Source organism: Orycteropus afer, unplaced genomic scaffold (assembly GCF_000298275.1).
Source record: "Orycteropus afer afer isolate SDZICR_OR568_19922 unplaced genomic scaffold, OryAfe1.0 scaffold00135, whole genome shotgun sequence".
NCBI lineage: Eukaryota > Metazoa > Chordata > Mammalia > Tubulidentata > Orycteropodidae > Orycteropus > Orycteropus afer.
The window spans coordinates 5,385,158-5,394,162 of record NW_006921722.1 but is presented as its reverse complement, the minus strand read 5'-3'; the positions used below and the strand labels follow the sequence as shown (position 1 = coordinate 5,394,162).

The 9,005-nt window shown below is 44.7% G+C and overlaps 1 non-coding gene across 1 annotated transcript; it reads left to right on the top strand.

Moving 5' to 3' along the window:
• The first annotated feature begins 7,387 nt into the window (after positions 1-7,387).
• LOC122150407 lies at positions 7,388-7,450 on the top strand. Its single transcript, XR_006163649.1, has one exon. It is a non-coding gene; the product is annotated as a U7 small nuclear RNA (small nuclear RNA).
• The last annotated feature ends 1,555 nt before the right edge of the window (positions 7,451-9,005 follow it).

Sequence of the window (9,005 nt, the reverse complement as noted above, 5' to 3'; positions counted from 1 at the left end):
CCTTGTCACTATCAGAAATAGAGAATGTTGCATATGTGTTGTCACTGAACTGTGTCCCCTCAAAATATGTGTTGCAAATTCTCAGCCCTATATCCATAGTTATAGTCCCATTTGAGAATGATTTTCTTTTTATGTTAGTGGGACAATTTTAGTATAAGGTGTATCATAAGTCAGTGTCTTTTGGGATCTAAAACAGATTAAACAAGCAAACAAAAGAAGCAGAGGAGCGGGAAGAGAGGTGCCAAGCCACATGAAGATCGCCTGGGAGGAGAAGCTCAGAAAAGACAAGGACAAGGACCTTCCTTCAGAGCCAACAGAGAGAAAGGCTCCTAGAATCAGTGCCCTGGACCCAGCTCGCCCACTGACCCCATCCTGAATTTGGATGTCCAGCCTCTTAAACTGTGATAAAATTAAATTTTGTTTGTTAAAGCCACCCACTTGTGGTATTTCTATCATAGCAGCACTAGGTAACCAAGAGTAGTACAGTGGTTAAGGCATTTGGCTGTTAACCAAAAGGTCAGTGGTTCAAACCCACCAGCCTCTCTGTGGAAGAAAGATGAGGCAGTCTGCTTCCGTAAAGGTTTACAGCCTTGGAAACCCTATGGGGTCACTATGATTCAGAAACAACTTGATGGCAGTGAGTTTGGAGCTTGAGCTACTAAGACAGTGAGGAAATGGCTATCTAGATGTCCTCTGGACAGTCCAATTGTGGAGTGGACAACTGAGATTGTCAGAGGAAAGCATTGAGGGTAGCACCCTGCATTGGCCAACTTCAAACTTGTCCTCCCGCTTCTACTAACTAGAGCTGTCTCTTACCTCCCATTTAAATGGGACTGTGCCATTTACATCCTGGTTAACAATCTTGGATTCTAACAGAAAAGCTGCAGGTTCAAGTCCACCCAGACGTGGCTTGGAAGAAAGGCCTGATGATCTACTTCTGAAAAATCAACCCCTGAACACCCATCCCTATGGAGCACAGTTCTACTCTGATGCGTATGGGATCACCATACATTGGAACTGCTGGACAGTAACTGGTCTGCCTTTTACAGAGCACGCTCATGTGTGCTATGTTCTCAACATACCTAGCAGTCAGTAGGATACAAAGGCAGATGCCCCTTTGTCTCATGACACAGGTGAGAAGATGAAGCTTGAAAGGTGAGGGGTGACTTGTCTGAGACCACCCAGCCAATCAACAGCAGAGTGGAACCAGCACTACACCACAGTGGCTGAACTTTCCAAATCTATTAGTTCCTGCTGCTGTAGATCCTGTGCTCATGAGTCAGGAACTTGTTTGAAGAATAATACAACACATGACTGATTCAGCTCCATCTACCGAACAGAGCTAAGCTGAGTAATTGGTTCCTGTCTCCTGGATTGTTTGCCCATCTCATCTTGATGAACTGAAAATGGGAAAAGACAGAGGATCTGAAGGTTTGAGACATTTCCAGAGCAAACGAAGCCCTTCCCACATTTCTGTGGGCATGACAAGACATGCATTTGGATGCCTCAACACCAAATTCACACCAGGCATTCCACAGACAGGATTTGGAGGTGGTATACATATTCCTTATTAACCCAATACATTCAGCATGGGTGTGGGGGACTTTATTATGGAGAAGACAATTCCAAGTGTGGAACTTAACTAAGTAAAACTGAGAAGTGTGGGGGTAAAGGCAAGTGTGTGTGTGTGTGTGTGTGTATGTATTGCGGTGTGAAGAGGCCACAGAGAAGTAGGTAAGAGAAAGAAATGACAGTAAGCAAAGGACTTATCTTAGGGCAAATGGACTTGTCACTGAGAAGTCAAGAATAAACCAAAAGCCAAAACTCACTGCTGTCGTGTCAGTTCCTACTCATAGCAACCCTTCTTTGTGTTTCCGAGGCGTTATCAATACAAAAGTAGATTGCCCAGTCTTTCATCCAAGGAGTGGCTGATGGGTTTGAACTGCCAGCCTTCTGGTTAGCAGTTAAATGTCTTAGGCACTATGCCACCAGAGCTCCCACTGAGAGATCAAACTTACTTTAATCTTTTGCTATTGAACCACAAAGGGGAAGAGGACTTTCTGTGTCATCTAATAAGCATCCTGTCATCAGAGAGTTCAACCCTAAGCCAAAGAATGAGTCAAGCCAAAATGAAGCAACAGAGTCATTTCAGACCAGAATTAAGAAAACTCAGAAAACCCAACCCTCTAAAAATATTTTCTAGAGAACCAAAGTCATCCAGTTGCCCTTATAGCGGACGTGTGCCATGATGGGGAGTGTGGAGGATGACCAAGTCTGGGATGGCATGTGTTCTTATACACATATGCATAATCACATGTCACCTTCCTTTTCCCTAAGTGAATACTCATGATCCTTCACTGTACCTCCTTTTCACTGTGAATGTTGTCTGCTTTATTCTCCTGTTGCTGGCTTCTTCCTCCTCCCCTGCCTCCACCTACATCAGTTCCTCATCCCGCCCACTGTAACCTGTGTGAACAACTTCCTATGTAACAGCCCATATTTTCTGTGAGACCAAATAGAGGCACACAGCCATATCCACACACACCCATACATATATAGGGTGGCCGAGGTGAGCCATTGTTTCACACACTTTGTATCACATTTTACACATTTTTTAATATCCTGCTTGGCATTACTCTTGTTTTTTTTTTTATTATTATTATTATTTTGGAGCAATCTGAAATGAACAGAAAAGTTGCAAGCACACTACAATGCACTTTTTTCTTTGTTTACCCCCTGATCCATTGGAGATCATGTTGCCAACCTGATACCCCATCGCAACTGTGGATAGTGAGCTTTTCCTACAACCAGGTTCTGCATCATGGGCAGGAATATCACAGAAATGCTGCCCCCTTCTTCCCACTGAATGCAGACAGTGGGGCACACTTTGCACTCCCCTGTTCCTGAAGGTGCTTTGGTCACTTGTGTAGGGTGGGATCTGCCCGTGGTTTTCACTATACACGTTCTGCCTTTCCCTTCTTCATTTATCATCATAGGGAGTCACTCTGACACCACGTAAATAGGTAAATATCCTGTTTGCTCACTTATTTATATTATTGTGAAGTCAGGAACCCTGGTGGTGCCGTGGTTGAGTGCTTGATTGCTATCCAAAAGGTTAGTGGTTTGAAATCACCAGCCACTCCACAGGAGAAAGATGAGGCAATGTGCTTCTGTAAAGATTACAGCCTTGGAAACTCTATGAAGCAGTTCTACTCTATCACTATGAGTCAGAATTGATAGCAGTGGGTTTGGTTTCTTCGGTATAATGGACTTAGTTTCCTTTTATATTTCATGGGTTATAATTAGAAGGCTGGCAGTTCAAACTCACCAGCCACTCTTCAGAAGGAAGATTAGGCAATCTACTTCCGTAGTGATACTGCCTCGGAAACCCAAGGAGGGGTCGCTATGAGTCAGATCCGACTTGATGGCACATAACAACAACAACAATCTTTTGCTACCTGAGCCTGGGTGGCTCAAGCAATTAGCTACCAGCTGCTGACCTAAAGGCTGGTGGTTTGAATCCACTCACCACTTCTGCAGAAGAAAGTCCAGGTGATCTGCTCCCATAATATTTCAACCTTGAAAACACTATTATTTCCCCCCACTGCCACAGAGTTGGTTCTGACTCATAGCAACCCCTCCTTGGGTTTCCGAGGCTGTATCTCTGCGGAAGTAGATTGCCCACTCTTCCTTCCGAGGAGCAGCTGGTGGGTTGGTACTGCCAGCCTTCTGGTTAGCGGTCAAATGCCTTAGGCACTCTGCCACCAGAACTCCCTGAAAACACTACGGAGCACTTCTGCTCCGTAGAAGTGTGTGGTCACCATGAGTCGGAATCAACTCCCCAGCAGTAGGTGGGTCTGTTACTATCCTTAGTCCAGTGCTCAAGCTGTCTCATGCCTGTGTCCTCTGACATGGCCTCATCACTCTTGGAACACTTTCTTCTTTTTAATACAAGTTGCCTCAGGCTCATCCTGTACTTTCCCTGCCCAGCTCTGGAAGCAGCCATTTCTCTAAGGAGCTGTGGTTTCCTTCAGTGGAGGATAGGATTTATCAGCTCAGATCTAGGCACTAGACATGCTCACTGGTACTGGTGGGTGTTGTTTCCAGACGTCCCAGCCTCCCAGCCAACACACAAACACACACACACACACACACACAAAGTAGTTGCCGTGGAGTCAACTCCAACTCAGGTGACCCTGTATATGTCAGAGCAGGGCTATGCTCCATAGGATTTTCAAGGGCTGTGATCTTTCAGAAGTAGATTGCCAGGGTTTTCCTCTGAGACACCTCAGAGTAGATTCAAACTGCCAACCTCTGGACAGGCCAGCCCCCTGGTCATTGTATGACAAGGTGTGCTAAGCACGGTGGGAGCTGTCAGGACAGAAGGATCAACCAGGGAGAGGAGGGCAGCAAAGGCTTCCCAGAAGTGTTGACACATGAACTTAGACTTAAAGATCAGGCTGGTGCCAGCCGGCACGGCGTGGACAGGGCGTGTCCAAGAGAAGAAACAGATGTGGGCAAGAGTGTGGAAAACCAAGTCCACACCCTCCCCCTCGGGTTCAAGGTCCTCCCGGGTCCAGCCTCACCTGCCTCCTGGCTTTCTCCCTTGCTCTCCCAGCAGCTCCTCAGTCTGCTTCCAGCTCGCCCACTGACCCCAAACCTGCAGCTTGTGTCTTTGTCTGCCACTTGGTGCTTCTGTCCTTGGAAAAGTCCAGTGCTCAAAGCCTCAGCTCCCACCTCTCCTAGGAAGCCTTCCTGGCCATTTTAGGTCCCACGTGCCTCTGCCCCAGGACAGCCAGCCTCATGTCGGGCACTTGGTGAGTGTTTATCAAACCCTGAGGCACTTATCTTCAGGAACGCTCACGTTGGCATTTGACTGTGCTCCAGAGAGTTGTATGTTGCCACCCTGCAGGCTCCTGGGGGAGCGTTGGGTACACTCGCAGAGTCCCCTGTGGTCCTGGGCATGGACGGGGGCTTGGCAAGGGCTGCAGAGAAGCAGCAACAGTGTCAGGGTGTCTTTGGAAATTAAAGCAACGCCATGCACTGACCTTTTTTAACACCATTCTGAGGCTTTGCTGGGAATGTGAATGTCATAAGCAGAACCCCCTCCTAGTTCTGCTATTTGCAGAGTAATCAGATTGCCAGCTTTCCCATCTAAAGGGCTTCTTCCAAAGGAGCAGTTGAGCAATGATAACACAGCCACAAAAAGAGAAAAAGAGGCTTTCTGCTATCCCTCCCTACCAAGTAACTGAATGTTGGCGAGCCGAGGAATCTCTGTCTCCTCTGAGCTTGCAAGGATTTCACTTCAGCATTTGGCTCAGGGAGCTTCCAGATGTATCTGACATGTTATGAGCACACCTTGTAGAATTAGCACTGCTCTGAATTAGTAGATCCTGGGTGGGGCAAACAGTTAAGCGCTTAGCACTTAAGCAAAAGGTTGGAGGGTTCGAGTCTACCCACAGGAACCCTGGAAGAAAGGTCTGGGGAGCTAGTTCTGGAAAATCAGCTACTGGAAACCCTACAGAGCACATGCATCGGAAAACATGTGGGTCGTGGTGAATTGGAGTTAATTGTGACAACTGGTTGGTTCCCAGTGAATAACAGTCTGGGGAGGGGACATTGGAGAATTCCTGTTGTGACTCTCCAGCTCCAAGGCCTTCCTGGTGCTGCCCAGAGCTCCTAGCATCTCATGAGTGTTGAGAATACAGTTCTCCAACCAGTTACGAAGGCCACCTGCTGGGGATGGATTGCGACAGCTGAGAGCCACTCTGTCTCTGAAACTGAATCACCCCAGCATTTTTGAAGTCCTCTTTTTCAAGGGTCACTAAACTTTTAATTAAAGCAAATCATTAAAGATTATTTTCATTTGTTGGCATTTAACAATCTAAACAAAAGTTGCATGTTATCTCAAATTAAAATAACCAACATGAAATCCATGTTTGGTGGCAGGAATAACATGTAAGGAATGTTACAACAGTATTGCTAAGAATAAGTAAGAGTCTGTTCATCCTGGGCACTGTGGGTTAAGTGTGAAGTAAGTGTGCAGGCCTACTGAAAGGAGCAACAAACTGTCTGAAGTTATTAGACACCAAAGTCTTGTTTTGTCCATGTGCAAGACCATTTGCAGCTATAAAGCAGGGTGTAACTTCCAGGTGCCAGTAACATAAGGACCTTAGAACATGGCTGGCTCAGAGGGTTCAGACTGACACTGTTGACAGATATCCATTGAGATGTTTCAACAAATGGATACAGTGCTGGAGGCACTCACTGGATGCCAAGAAATTTGGAAAACAGCTACTTAGCCAACCTACTGGAGGAGATCCATATCTGTGTCCATTCCAAAGAAAGGTGATTCAACAGAATACAGACATTATGAACCAATGTCATTAATATCACACACAAGTAAAATTTTACTGAAAATAATTAAAAAATAGTTGCAGTAGTACATTGACGAGGAACTGCCAGAAAGGCAAGCTGGTTTCAGAAAAGGACATGGGACACGGGTTATTATTGCTGATGTCAGATGGATCTGGGCAAAATATTGAACAACACAGGAAACATCAAAAGAAAATGGAAAGAATCCACCAAGTCACAGTACCCAAAAAGAATTGGTCAACATTCAACCATTTCAAGAGGTAGCATATGATCAAGAACCAATGGTATTGAAGGAAGAATTTGAAGCTACACTGAAGGAATTGATGAAAAAAAAAAGACTCCAGGAATAGACAGAATACTCATTGAGATGTTTCAACAAATTGATGCAGCGCCAGAAGTGCTCACTTGTTTATGCCAAGAAATTTGGAAGACAGCTACCTGGTCTTCCAATTGGAAGAGATCCACATTTGTGCCCATTCCAAAGAAAGGTGAGCCAACAGGATGAGGAAATTATCAAACATTTGATATCTGTCTTGGAGGAAGTCAGCTGGAATGCTCCTTAGAAGTGAGAATGGCCAGACTTCATCTCTTTTACTTTGGTCAAGTTGCAGAAGGGACCATTCCCTGGAGAAGGACATCATGCTTGGTAAAGTAGAGGGTCAGCAGTAAAGGGGAAGTCTTTCAGTGACACGGATTCACACGGTGGCTGCAACAGTGGGCCTAAGCTTGGCAGCAGGTCTGGGGATGGCCAGGCAGTTTCATTCTGCTCTACATGGGGTCTCTGTGAGTTGCAACCAACTCACCAGCATCTCACAATAACAACAACTGTAGGTTTGGCTTAGTGTAGTGCAACTTTCTAACCAACTTTAATACATACAAGGAACCCTTCCACATACTTCAGTATTTTTTTGAATACAGGATGCCAGATAACTATATCTTAATGGAAACTCCCAACCAAAAAACATAAACAAACAAACAAAAACACAGGGCTTCCAAAGACTCTCATTTGTTGGAGCGTTGCAGCTCTTTTAGAATATGTCTAGCAGGTTTTCTAGTTTTTTTCCGGAAGACCCTCCCTATGAAAAAAGGAATCTATTTGTTGAATCCCACGAGTGGGTAGCTAGTAAAGAAAGTGCTTTACAGAAGCTTTCACAGAAGCTACCCAGCTGGTATGATTATTACAATATGCTAAAGAGAGGACATACTTTCTTCCTTGGGCCCTAGGCAAGATTCAGTTACAGCACTTGGCAAAGGGAATTCCGTTTAGTTCCTATTCAGTAGAATGGAATTCCTCATATCTATAACCAAAAATGGAGTTCTGGTGGCATACTGCCTAAGGCATTTGACTGCTAACCAGAAGCCTGGCAGTTCAAACCCACCAGCCACTCTACAGAAGGAAGACTGGTCAATCTACTTGCATAGTGATACTACCTTGGAAACCCAAGGAGGGGTCACCATGAGTCACTCAACGGCAGTGAGTTTGGTTTTTTTGGTATAACCAAAAACAAACAAACAAAAACAAACCAGTTGTCATTAAATCAATCCCGACTCACGGTGCCCCCATGGGTGCAGAGTAGAACTGTGCTGTGTAGGGTTTTCAAGGCTGGGACCTCTCAGAAGCAGATGACCAGAAGTTTCTTCCAAGGGTCAGTTCAAACTAGCAACCCCTGGCGAGCTGTCAAGCACTTAACCATTTGCACTATCCAGGGACTCCCCTGATATCTATAACAAGCTATTTGTTCACAACTGGGAAGAGTTCAAGGAGCTCTGATAGTGCAGTGGTTCAGGCATTTGGCTGCTAAATCAAAGGTTGGTGGTTTGAATCCACCAGCCACTCCATGGAAGAAGGATGAGGCATTTTGCTTCTGTAAAGATTTACAGCCTTCGAAACCCAATGAGGGTCACTATGAGTTGGCATCATATGGGTTGGTGTTTTGGTTTGGGCAGAGTTCAGGTGTAGTCTGACTAAGTACTTCATTTTGGTCACATGCTTCCATCAAAGCAGTACTGGAACAAAACCTATAGGCATTGCTTGGATAACCCGATCAGCAACAATGCTGAAAATTCCTTAAAAAAAAAAAAAAAAAAGAATTTTGTATTATTGCTTTACATGACATTAAATGGTCAAAATAGATAGCAGCTTTATCTAGAAAATATGAAAAATGTCACTTAATTGGAATGACCAAGATGAGTGAAGAAAAGTCCTATCAAAATTGGAGAAAAGACAAAATCATGGGATTCTTTCAAGAAATAAGTGAAATCTTTTACTATTAAAAGAAGCCCTGGTGGCCCAATGGCTAAGCACTTGGCTGCTAACTGAAAGGTCAGTGGTTCAAATCCACCAGCTATCCCACAGGAGAAAGATGAGGCATTCTGCTTCCATAAAGATTTACAGCCTCAGAAACCCTATGGGGTGGTTCTACTTTATTTTATAGGGTCACTATGAGTTGAAGCCAAGTCAACAGCATCTAATAACAACAATGATCTTTAATACTTGCCTTAGTATACACATGAATGTATGAATAATTTTCATATCCAAGCACCGTTAAATCTGTCTTGAATAGATGTGTAAGGGTTCTCATGCATTCTGCTTTCTCCTCACCACTGCTATGCAGAAATGGCATTTTATT